The sequence below is a fragment of the Argiope bruennichi genome, chromosome 2, assembly GCF_947563725.1.
Source record: "Argiope bruennichi chromosome 2, qqArgBrue1.1, whole genome shotgun sequence".
Lineage (NCBI taxonomy): Eukaryota > Metazoa > Arthropoda > Arachnida > Araneae > Araneidae > Argiope > Argiope bruennichi.
In genome coordinates, this window is record NC_079152.1 from 93,217,532 (window position 1) to 93,230,566 (window position 13,035).

Consider the following 13,035-nt stretch of genomic DNA (forward strand, 5'->3'; position numbering starts at 1 on the left):
ACAAATGACACTTTCTAAAAATTGTTTTTGGAGAAATATTTTGAAAGAAGATGTTAATTTGTAATTAAGAATATGTTTGTTTCTTAGATTTGCTCTGTGCAATGAAAATTTCAAAAATTTCAAGAGAATATGGTCAATATATTGGTAGGAGGAATGCCACTAAGGATTGTCTTCTAGTTCAAATTTGTTTAGTAAGGCTGAAGTAATAACTATCCAAATAACTACACTTGTTGTTATTACGTTCTTTCTTCTTATGTTATTAATATTTATCCATCAGATTTTCTTGGTAATTGTTATTTTTATAAGTTTGATGCATATTTTGAAGTGAAATTTTCTGATGATATGTGATAATATCTGAAACTCAATTCTTTCAAAAGGCAGATTCATTACTGATCATTTCTGTGAAATAATCTGTTGTTTCTTTCCAAGAAATATTGAATGTTATAGTATTCAAATCAATATAATCTTTTGATTTAGTTTTCTTCTAAGCAAGATTTTTTTTAGCTATTCTATGAATAATTTCCGGTGATTTGAAAAAAAAACTTTTTAATACTCGTAGAACAGATAAACTGCCTATCAGCAGCAGTAATTATATTTTCTGGAATTACAAGATCACATTGTTTTGAAATATCACTAAAAATTCGACCTTAAAGAAAGAATTAATGGAATAAAAATCGGATAAAAGAAGGATTGTAACAGTAAACGGTTTAATTAGATGTTTTGATATTAAATGCTATTGAAACAGACATTCAGTAATTATAAAATTTAGATAATTCGTTAATTAATAATTTTCACGAAATAAGATTCAGTGTCAGCATTGGTAATGTCAATATGCATATTAACAAGCATATATTTTGAAAATATTTAAAATGTGTTTTCTTATTTATTTTTAAGTATAATTTTTTTGAATAAACTCAAGCAAAAAAAAAAAAAAATGAAATAACTTATGGTGTTTTAATTAGGTGCATTAAAATTTTAAATTTACTAAAATGCATCGAAAAATTAGGTCAAACAGTTTAAAATTGAAACAACTTTAAAATACAGTTTTCAAAACACGTATCAAAATGCTCTGATTAACAAATACAAAAGAACCATTTTAAAAAAAGTAAACTAACTTCAACACTGGAAAAGCGTGTCAGTGATAGATGTAATTAAACGATATATTAAGCTTGATATCATGATAATCAACGAAATAAAAACTTATAAAACGCATTTAAATTAATATAAAATTATGATTAAATTAGAGAAATAGTGTTTTGAAATGAAATTTATATAATTAAAAAGTTAAGGTCCTCTTAAATTTTAAGGTAGTATAAAATAATTCTTGTGCTATACTTTTTCAGAAGTTATGGCAGTAAAGCGTAAAATCTTTCAGATTCCTTTTACCTCCTTTAAAGTATCTCAGAAACATTTTAATAGCACAATAAATCCTTCCAAATGCTAAGAAACACATGTTCCAAATTTAATTAACCTGTCAAGGGACATGGAATCGTTTAAGGTTCAAACATGAAAACGAACAAAGGAATATTTTTCATATATATATAAGTTTATTTATTTGATATTTTGCTGATTTATGAATATATCTATATGGATTCCACAAATAAGAGTTTTACCAAACTTGATTTTTGGGCTTGTATAATAAGTGAGGAGGAGAAATTATCTATCAGATTTCAAACCAGGTAGCACTTTAAGGAAATAGATTTATTATTTAATATTTAATGCAGGTTAATATAATATATGAAAATGGTATGATTTACAAATGGAATGGAATCTGTTTATAGATTGAGTTTGACAAACCTTTTATTTGCAATTTGATAAAATTAACATGAAGTTTTCTTGTGTCAATTTTCTAGAATGCAAATATAGTGTTTTCTCGAAAAATTGAAAAAGAAAATCGAATATTTATTTTCGAACTTTTTATTTGATCCTGAATTTGATTCAAATCTACAACTTTTATTTGTAAACCAAATATGAGAATTTATTTATCCAGCTCGTATAATTTCTGAGTTTGTTTGTGCATATAACATAAAGTAATAGATAGAAATAACCTGCTAATTATTACAGATTTATGAATATTGTGAGACATATAATTACAAAATTTTTTTCAATTAACTCGCTAGGTTTCCCGTTATTATAAGATATACGATAAACAAACATTCTTCTGGTTGTTAATTCTAGAAACCAAAATTTTATACAGTTTTGGTGTATAGAATTCTCACAAAATTTCACTTGTCTAATTTTTTTTTGGGGGGGGAGGGGGGTATTTTTCTCACAGACAGAGAGATAGATAGGAATACTTCCAAAAATAAAGTATTGGAACTCAAATTATCTTCAGTGTAAAACCTCGAAATTTGATTTATGACGATTATATGTCCTCTTTGTATATAAAAAATGCCAGAAAATATGAAGGTCCCTTTTTTAATAGTTCCTAAGGAAAATAAAAAAAAATCATAAAAGAAGTTTCCTTTGCTGACGAATAAATACATAAAGGAAGTAAACATTTTTAAAACGGTAAATTTACTTTTATCTTTGTTTAATGTAAAGTTGGTTTAAAAAGGCGCTTCTGGAATATTACTGTATAATTAATATAATATGGTATATAATATGGATTATATATATTAAACATGTTTTAGCAGTTGCTTGGCAGAATAGAAGAAACATTTGAAATTTTAAAACTTCGATTTATTTCACCACGGGAGACATAATTTACGTATAAAAAATAAGTGGTATGAAATATGTCAGTCGACACAAGAGCAGAAGAGAGCAAAATTTTTTCCTTCGGTGGTTTTACAATGAGATTTTGATAGGAATTTCCTTGACATCTGTAGACTTAGGAAAAGTAAATTTTGGTATTTTTAAAATCTTTTAAAGGTATTTCACTTGGCTTAAAAGATTTTAAAGATTAATTTGGGTTTAATTAAAATTCAAATTTCTAAATTAATTAAGACTTAAATTAGATTAAGATTTATCAATACATATAAATCTCATATAATGTTATTATAATATGGATTATTAATATAATTATGACACGAATATATTGGAATCAGTTGTGATGAATAGCTTGATAAATATATAAATTACATCTCATGTAATAGAATTTACAAATATAATTATATGATAAATGTAAGTGAACTTATACTTTAGTTATTTTATCGTCTTTTGCTTCAAACTGCTTAAAATTAAAAATGAATTTTGTTAAAAATTTAATACTAAACACAAATAATGAAATACTAATAGTCATTGATATAAAATTATTGATGTATTTTAAACGTGGATTATATTTATTTAAAATAATAATTGTGAATAACTGATGGATGAGTATTTAAAAAATAATTAACAAATATTTTAAATTGAACATGAAGCAATCAAAATATTCTTGTAAGACCCAAACTGAGAATTTATCATAAAACTAAACCGTTAAGAATAAGAATAATTTTACTACATTTTCAAACGAAAATGTGATTCATGAAGAGTTGATATTTCGTGGAGGAAATGAATGCCCTCATTGAAGAAAACTGTTTCGGTGGCACCACTTTTATGACATCTAAGAAAGATAAAATTATTCTCCGACTGCGGAGAAAAATGGAACCCATAAATTTCTCTGAAGATTGCTGTTCATTTGCATGACTTCTAATTCTGATAAAACAGGAAAATGTCATCATTTCAAATATTTGCTAGCTTAAATGATTATCGCCCTTTTTATTTCACTGAATTCTGGGATCATGTTTGTTGACGAATGAAAACGAGAGCAAAATTATTCCTATAATAAGGAATGTCAACATTTGAAATTCCATGCTTGCAATACCAAAATCAATGTTTGACTGAAGTAACAAATGAAAAGAATTTTTTTGATGGAGTTTTTGAATGAAGAAACTTCTTATTTATTAGAGCGAGGTAATTTATTAATGTGATTTATTACCACAAAAATACTTTCTGACTGTTTTTAAATCTTTAAATTAAGTTAATTTTAGAAGTGTAATAATGCTTGTTATATGAATGTACTATTTGGAAACAATAATAATGCTATTTTAGGCTTCTTGATGATATCTATTCTTACCTTTTTTATCCAAATTTCCATGCCACATCAGAATGATGACGTATTATCCTTTCATACTGCATACCTCTATTCTCCGTATCTCTATTCATACTCCATACCACATCAACAGGATGATGTATATTATTTATGTCATATTTAATGATCAGAGAACTTTAGCGGAAATCTACTGCTCCCGAATCTAAGAACTTATTTCATGGCAGCTTATTTTAAAGGAGTTAATTTTTTAAAAAAAATTATATATAACTAACTGAAATAATTAGCATAACATATTTAATATAAGTAGCATAACATAACATATAAGTAGGCTGAATTATAATGAAATATATTAATACGCAGACTGTGCGCATCATCGAATGTTGTTGAGTGTATATTGCAAATGTATTTTCCTATTTATATTCACAAAAAAAATATCAATTCACTGATGCAGCCAACTTTTGCCTTAATTCTTCGCTTTATATGAATCAAGTCCTTCATAATTTCGGAAATATAATTACTGTAGCCCTTTTCTTATACTTATTCTATTTCATCACTGGAACAAATACAGATAGTTGCAAATTCATGAATACGATAGAAATTTAAATAATTTAAACAACATGACCATGTGAAAATTGATCCGCTTTTAAATAAAATTTTAAAATCTTCCATATTTTTTGTTTGTATGCATTGCCAAAATTTGAGCCTCAACCATCCAATTTCAACTGATCTTTATCTAGAAAGAGGAGCAAGAGACGCCCTGAAAACGGTCTAGAGAAGGGGTGGCAAACCTTTACTGATCAATGTGCCATTTTTTCTAAAGAAATGTTTAATGAGGTGCCATAAAATAATTTTGACTTGTGATTATTGGGAAAATAATAAAACTAACTGCAAACAACTCAAAACTCTTTATTTACGACGAAAAAATGCATTTTCACTGTATAGTAGTAAAGTAATATTAGTGTGACTTCTTTTGTTGCAGATTAGATGACAAATAACTTATATTAGGATTGCAAGTTGTTGCTTTTGGCAAAATGCATGCTGAATTGTAGTCATCTGCCAAACGGTCTCTAAGAAAGTCTTTAATATTATTCATCTCTGAAAATAATGACTCTCAGGCATAGGTAGATGAAAATATGGTTAAAATAGCATGAGTCAGCTTCTCCAAACAGTTAAACGTGTCTGGAATCGAATTCCATATTTCCAAAATTTCATTACTGGTATTTTTACGTATATTACTTGTTAATCTTTCTGTTTCAATCAATTCCAACTTTTTCCTTGTTTCGATAAAGTTTTGAATCCATATTGAACTAGATTGGAAATCAATCAGTTGCATTTCAAATTCTTCAATTTGCAACTAATTGAATTGGGATAAATTCAGTTTGTCAAAGGAAATCACATCAGGGTACATAATAAACTTGAGCGTTTCTGATATTTCTTTGAACTGAGAAAATCTGGCTGAAAATTCCTTGATTGACGAATCAATTACGGAAATAAATTTTTCAATAACTTTTTCTTCGTCTGGTTTCTCAAGTACATATAAATCTTTTGATATATATATATTTTTCAAATTTAGGAAGTATTTGTAGCTTTTTAAAAAATATCGTTCTTAAAACATGCAATCCAGCTTCAAAAGCGCGGATTAGACCCATCATGATGATAATTATTTTATTTGTGCCTTGAAGCTTTACGTTCAATTCATTGAAATGTTGTCATATCTCAGTAAAAAACATCAATTTTGAGAGCCACATAACATCCAACAACTGTGGATATTGTTTAATTTCCCCCACATTTTGCAGAAAAGTCTGATTTCTTCCAAGCAATCAACAAATCTTTTAAGTATGTCCTCGCGGCTCAACCAGCGAACATTATTATACATTAGTAAACCATTAAACACCGAGTTGACTTCATCCAACAAAGACTCAAACTTTCGCTTATTTAAAGACTGCGACGATATGAGGTTGACTATTTTTGTGTCTAACGCCATTACGTTATCAAGAGATATTAAACCACTCTTAGAACACAAGGCTTTTTGGTGAATAATGGGATGGAGTTCAAGAATCGAATGTCCTACGTCTGTTTGAAATAAACTAATGAAACCATTTTTTTTGTCTACCATATTTGGAGCACCATCAATTACTGAAATAATTCTTTTGAAATTAATTTCTTTCTCAGCAAGCGAATTTTAACAGCCGTACAAATATCTGTGCCCTTTTTTAAATGGAAACACTAGTGTTTGTTTGTAATACTTCATATTGAACTTTGTTATTTTGAACTAAAATGCAAACTGTTTTGATCTGCGACGTGCCCGAAATATTGTGCTCCGTGCCATGAATGGAAAGCTTGCCAGTGGTTCGCTATCTCTGGTTTAGAGCATGTTTTCTCCATCTGATTTAAAAAAAGAATGCTACGCAATATCATAATATTCCATCAGAAAATCTATCTCAAACTCTTTATTTCTTTATAAGAATGCATATTATTAACAGGATATATTATGCAATCACATCAAAAATCTTATCTTATGCACTAAGTATTAGTTCGTTGCATGAAGGACATATTCTTCAATATATCAATAATATTCAAAGATATTAAATAATGAAGATCACAATTGAATGCAATATGCTTTGAAGTCCTTAATAATATTACAAAATGAAATTATGATTAATTTCATTTTGAGAAATCAATACGAGCGTAATAAATAATAACACTTTTTAAAATTATGTGTAATAAAGCACCCTTAAATGTTTTTTTGTATACTACTAATTTCTTTAAGAAAACAAACAATTTATGCAGATTAAAGTAATGTCGCCATCTTTGATTAGAATATCATCGTTGATATTCTATTTTATATTTGTTGAAATAATCATTGCAAAAACTCAAGTTTCCAGTTTTGAATGAAACAATTAGAAAGAGTATCCCCGCAATAGATAACTTGAAATTCGGAATATTATACAGAATGGATTCTCAATTAAGTATAACTCATAAATAACTTTATAAAACTAATTTTATTATGGATTTATACTCCATGTTTTAAAATGGAATTGAACTCATAATTTGTAGAACTAAACATGAAATTTTAAATCTTCGAGGAATTTAAAATCTTAATCCAGATCCTTATTACCTTTCAATTTGAACATTGTTAATCCTTTAATTTAATAAGAAGTTTTTATTACATAACTTTTTCTTTATCGTTTTTTTTAAATAGGATTTATTTTTAAATAAAACATCTTAGAACTTGTCAATATTAATTCACATGCGCTGCAAAGTAAACAAAATTATTTAAACAAAGATAATTTCAGGAGTTAATTATAATAATAGAGATAATTTCAATAACTACTGAAACTCTTCTAGAAAAACTCTTCCTTATACTACAGTAATATCCGAAACTAAATTTAGGCTCAATAAAAATACGCCTTATATTGATTCAAAGAAAGTAAAAGCGCCATTAGTATTTGTTTTAGATTCCTATGTTTTTTTTAAAGTAAACGATTTTTTAAATATATAATTGTCTTTATTAAACACAACTCATAAAATTAAAAGTTCTGGTAATTGCAAAAAAAAAAATGCCTTAATTCTAATGAATCATATCTATTAAGACAGCAAATCTCTTTAATGAAGTAAATTGAAATTTGAAGCAAGGTTTTCATTTATTTAATGACTGTAGATACAAAACAATTTATATATTAATTGGGTTTTTTCTTACATTTAAAAAATATTATGAAAAATTTGCCACTATTGAATGCATAAAAAAAAATTAAGAATTGCATGCGCTATTCCTTTCATTTATTCTTAATTTTTAAAAGAAATGAAAATTTCCGTTTGGAGAAAAATATTATTATTTGAATGTAATCATTTATTTCTTTTGAAGGATAAAACCTATAATTAAAAAAAATGTTCTGATAATAATTTTTATCTGTTTTGTTTAGTGAAGACTAAATATTTCTCCTATATGAGCAAGAAATAATTAAAATAAATTTATTTTATAGTTAAAAAAAATTAAGAGATTTCCATATCCAGTATTGCAAATTTCTAATTAATATATATTTTTAAGAGGAAAAAAACTCTCTGAAGTCATTGATTAATATTGTTAACTGTTTTTTTTATTGTATTCGAGTTGTATTGTATTTTGAGTGCAGAATTCCAAAATAAAAGATTGTTTTAACTAAAAAAAGGAAAAAAAATCTGTTTAAATAATGTTGCGATAAATTGAAAAATAACTTTGAAATTTAAAATTTTATACAGGGTATCCATAATTAAGATACCTGTATAAAATTCCTATTTTAAAGTGGTCTACAGACTATGATAGGATGGATATTTGAGCAATAAAAATTAGTTTAAATTATTGACACTAAAAAACACACTAAATGTGTAATTAATTTTTAAAAATTAATTATACATTTAGCATCTATTTACGATAGTGTACAATTTTTGTTACAACAAACTTATTCAGAATAACGATTCTTATTTTTAGCAACTATCTGAAATATTAAGACAATATGTTCCACAATTCACCATAATGTGTTATATTAAATACTAAAACCTTGTCATGAATGGTGTTTTTAAGATCAGGAGAAGTTCTTAGATTATCAAGAATTTCTAGATGTTTGAAATATCACCAAAACCAGAAGCCACATAGATTGTGGTCTAGGTATCGAGGGGGGCCCAAGACAGAAAATTTGCTGTGAAAGTCAGTGAAGAGAGTTTTCAGGATGTCCGTAACACAAAGGCTAATGTGTTTAGGAACTCCATCTTACATAACAATTCCCCCGTGAAAAGCACTGATGTGCTTTCAGATCCGAATCAATTTTATTCTGTAATAATCATGCATAGCACTCCTAGGTAATCGAGTGTGCTTACTGAACCTCTAGCACTTAATTCCTGGAAATATCTCACCGTTACCGCAATGGAACCTGTTAGACTGAAATCTGATGTTCTGGCATTCGAATTGGATAGTTGTGAGTATCCTCTGAAGCATTCAAAGGAAGGTGGTGTCGTATGTCTAGAGACTGTGTTTTGCAGTTAATAGTGCATTCGAAGATAATTTCGCAAAGGAATGTGAGCGCCTGCCCGAAAAACATTTGGTTGAATGGCTTATTTTTCTCGAGTTATTCGTCAAATTATTTTTTTGCATGTTTTCAGTTCAGAACAGGGAACTCGATTGTGTTCGATAGCAGTACAGTAGAAGATTTAACCAAGAAGATTTTTAAGGACTTTTTACTTAGGACTTTCAAGACTTTACCGGACTTTACCGTCCGTTCTAGAGATTTTTTCCTTTAATGAGTAGGAGTTATTCTGTTAGAGAGACTGAGGATAATAAAAGTAGTGAGATATAAATACAGAACATAAAAGGATAATTCATAATAAAATGCTTTCTGGTGAACTAATGTTTTTTTATTCACTTAAACAATGTCATATTCATTCATTATCTGCTACAGAAAATTTCATAACTTTCTGAACAATAGTTTTATTTATAGACAATAAAATTGGGCTGTTTAATAATAGACCCTCTGTATAATGACACTTATAACACTTAGCAGAAACAGTGAATTGCAGCTTCATATTTAAAAGACTTTGGGTACGATTCTCGATACTGTTGATGATTTATTGTATAAATATGCCAAGTTCACTTTAAATTTCAGGAGAAGGACGGTTGGGGGATTGGAAATCTTTGTAACTTTCCGAAGTTGGTGTCATTCGGATCATCACCTTTACCACTGTCCATAACCTACATTTGGGAAGTATCTTCAAAAAGAAAGTTAATCATATATTTTCATGAGTAATTTTGCAGTAAGATTATAATAATAAAGTTAAAAGCAGATAAAGGGTATCGAAATAAACGGGTTTTGGGATAGAATTAATATACGGAAAGATGAGTTGAAATTCTAGAGATTTTTATGCAAAATATTTTTAGAAAGGGACGGGTAAAGAAAATGGAACAAAGAGAAATTTTTAAAATTAAGATTCAATATTTTTTATTATAAAATGAGCATTCAAAAAGGAGTTATTCCAAAAAAAAAAAAAGATTATTTACAACTTTTCTGCATTGAAAATTTTTTCTGCGAAGCAAAATTCAAAAATTAAGCAAAAATCTAATGTAGCTTCCATATTTAATAATACCTTGATTAGAGAATAACTTTTGAAAAATAAATAATTAAATTAGTGAATTGGGATTAGACATTTGAAGGTTTACTTTATTTCTTTTGAATCTAATTAAATTTAATTAATCAATTTTAATATCAAGCGAAACGAAGAGATAAAATGATATCTAAATTAATGAAAAAATCTATTATATAATAAAATAAAAATATGCATATTAAATTAAAAATGAAAATTCATGAGCTAAAATAATGAGTGCAATATTAATGACATTGTTTTGTAAAAATTTCCAGAAAAAATTCAATTATGTTCCGCCTTTGTCTGCCTAGCGTTAATTTTTTTAATCAAAAGATTACAGCTATTGTAAGATAATAATGATATCATAGTGTTGATAAATACGAAAATTCTCTAGAATTTCATGCAGGAGCAACTAGAAAATACAAAAGGTAATTTAAAACTTTACTTGTCGTTGTTATTTTTTTGCTATTATAAGATACATTACTAAATAATACAATTATAAATTTTTAATTACAAATACAATATGTATTTATAGAAACAATGTTATTTATTAATAAAATACAAAACCATAATAGAAAATGAGATAATTTGTGTACTAGAAAAACTGACTTTTTATATTTTAGAAAATGCATAGCAAATGCCGATACATGAAAATTAAATTTAAAAAAAAGGTTTCTTTTTGAAATCGTAGAGATTTATCAAGTGTAGAATCTTCAAAGTTTTGAAATTAATTTTTTTTTTTTTTTTTTTTTTTTGCATGAGAAATAATGAAACTGCATTTGTCAAATGAATAAAATGTACTATGCACATAATACTAAAATAATTACGCAATATCATTACTCTTATATTAATTTTGAAAATTTTGATAAAATAGATAGGAAATCAAACTTGAAATAAATTTGATGAATCTCATATCAAATTCATAGAATACAATAACACTATACATAAGAATATGTATAGCAGTAATAACTATGCAGAAATAATTTATATGTAATATAACTATTATATTTTATGTAATATAACTATGCAGAAATAATTTAATAATATGAAGTAATATTTTTAGAAAACTCTTATTGAACTAGAATCTATTAACGTAACTGCGAGAAATTCATAAAATATCACTTCCTTTAATTTCAAAACTTCTACTGCAAGTAGACGAATGTTTAGTAATGAGATATATTTGGTTTTGTGAAATACAGACTTTTGTAGATTGGAATTACCAAAGAGCTCTTATCTGATTGAAAATATTCGAAGACTTTCGCATATTATGCATCAAAGGAATTTTACCCTAATGACTTTTTTTTTATTTAAACATAAAAAATCTAATAGAGATGAAATTGTGTAAGATAAATAATTAATACAAATTGGAATTTTTTCTTACGAGTACTTAAACATCATATTAAAATAGATAATTAAAAAAATTATTTTTATTTATTTGCTGTTTATTCCCATCAATGGAGTTATGGAATTATATTTCATAAATTTTTACAAGACTTTTGAAATAATTTGCCATTTATAAAATGGAAGGCGTTGTTCTTGTGATTGTGATAGAATAGAATATTAATTATTATTATAAAATACCTTTCATTATTTATTGAATTTGATTTATGAATTTATAAAAAAAACTGAAAATAACTATAATTATATAACAAAATTGATATACATCATATATTGTTGGTAATATATAAGAAATTTTTAATGTGACGAATCGATTCGTATGGATAAGGATGATCAGTATCAAAAATCGATTAATCAACTTTCTTGGTAATCATACATACTAACTGGCCATTGCATTGACTAAATCATGTATATATTGATGAGAAATTTGTAATGATACTTCCAAGATCAGTAAGTCTTTTGTTAGGAAAATAATTTTACAGATAACTTTGATTGATGCCAAGTAAAAGAGCACCGGATTTATGAAACGTTTGGCCACACAAGCAAAAGTTCCTGACACTTCTAGAATTTGGGCTGTATATCGATTAGTGACTAAGTTACAATATCTTTCTTGAAGCATCTTATTCTTTTGCTGAAAACTATAAAAAGTCGCGAGTTAGTATTGAGAGTAGCAAAGGAGTCGAGAGATCTGAATCAGCTACTCCTGTGAATGTTTTTGAATGGTTATGGTTTTACCTTTACTGTTATCTGTTATCAATTTGCTCCTTATGTATTCAGTATTATTCTTGTATATGCTTCGATTGCGTACTCATGCTACCTTTGTTGTGTTAAATATAGTGCCGCTATTTGTTATTGATAATATATCATATTGGTTATTTTTATAAAAGACTATACATGCAGTCCTTGAACGGATTTCAGGAGATTTTCTTTAAAAATATAATTCCATGGAATATTTGACATTTTATAATGAGTCGAATACATTTATTGAATTTTAAGCTTGTAAATTATAATTAAGTTTTTCATAGAAATTTTTATTCGATAGAAATAGCAAATCAAACTTCAAAATGAATGATAGGAGCTTTTATTGTACCAAAAGGTTGAGGAGAGGTACTTTTACGAAATGGTGTGTATTTTATTTGATCTTATTGTGAAAAAAATAATAGACTGTACAATTCAAATCCCTTTTCTTTGATAGGTTATGTCAAAAAAATTCGTATGCATTATAAACTTGATTATCAGAGCTACATATTTAATTTCATTTATCTGGTTTATTGTTTTCATCTTATAATATTCAAATAGTCAGAGATATATAGATCAGCAAAGTGAAGGCTTTTGCAGATTTGATCCAATATTTGTTAAACATTTTCTATTTTTAATACATAATTATATTCATCTATTTACTGTGGTTTTGGAATATCATCTTCACAAGCGTACAAAAGGGCAGACATTCCGTTGAAGGATTTCATTCTAAATTTGAAGGAAATCTTTAAACC

General features: G+C 26.7%; 1 protein-coding gene across 1 annotated transcript in view; it reads right to left on the minus strand.

Annotated features, from left to right (window-relative positions):
• LOC129961609 (synaptogenesis protein syg-2-like) overlaps positions 1-13,035 on the minus strand; it is a 251,873-nt gene that overhangs the window by 25,617 nt on the left and 213,221 nt on the right. The window lies entirely within an intron of this gene.